Here is a 909-nt window from a genome sequence, read left to right on the forward strand (position 1 = left end):
TATTTTGATTATTTTGAAGTAAAAATTATCAATAAATACAAAAAAGTTGTACCTTAGAGTATATTGAGGAACATAATAAGTGATTAATAGTGAATACTTCAGTAATTCACTATTATGTTCCAACCATAGACCTATAAACTAAGTTAATAAAAACTTAGTTTATAGGTCTATGGTTTCAACATTCCCTGCTATAACAGTATAACAAATAATCTTTAGCTTAGGTAGATATTTTATGTTGTATAGAACAGGTCACATGCAGTTATATTGTTTTTAATTATTTGTGTAACATTGATCATACCTAATAATATTCAACAAAATAACTTAGAAAACAGGATAACGATATTTCTCTTTATCTTTGGCAGTATTGAAGACTGCCCATGAATGTGAGTGTTTTTATTGTTTCCTTGTTTATAATTAATTATTATAATTTATAAAACAAGCCTATATTTTAGATAACATAATTACAATAAAAGTTATTGGCTTAGAATGTAATAACTTTTTTCAAAATATTTTTTCCACAATATTTTTGGCATACGTTTAAGTAGCGTAATTTTTTTTTTGTCAGATCTTTCTGTTATAGCCTGTATATAGAGTATGGGTCCGGGGGTCTGGGAATTCTTTATAATTTGTGCACCCTCAAAAGTATAGGTCTAGTTGCGCCTATGTAATACTAAGTAACATGTATAAGTGAAGAAAGTATAAACGTCATTATTTATAATGTTATCCAAACCACACTAAGTGGCTCTCCTTAGGAGCTAAAGTCCCATTTAAGATAATTGGCACTCTATTCAAAATGTGAACGGACAATATAATTAATACACGAGGCAGCAGTTTCTTCATTATGAGAACAACAACAACCATACCCAAGGGCACCTGCGAAGTCCACGCGCGCTGACATCGTGTATAGGG

This window comes from Acyrthosiphon pisum, chromosome A1, assembly GCF_005508785.2.
Source record: "Acyrthosiphon pisum isolate AL4f chromosome A1, pea_aphid_22Mar2018_4r6ur, whole genome shotgun sequence".
NCBI lineage: Eukaryota > Metazoa > Arthropoda > Insecta > Hemiptera > Aphididae > Acyrthosiphon > Acyrthosiphon pisum.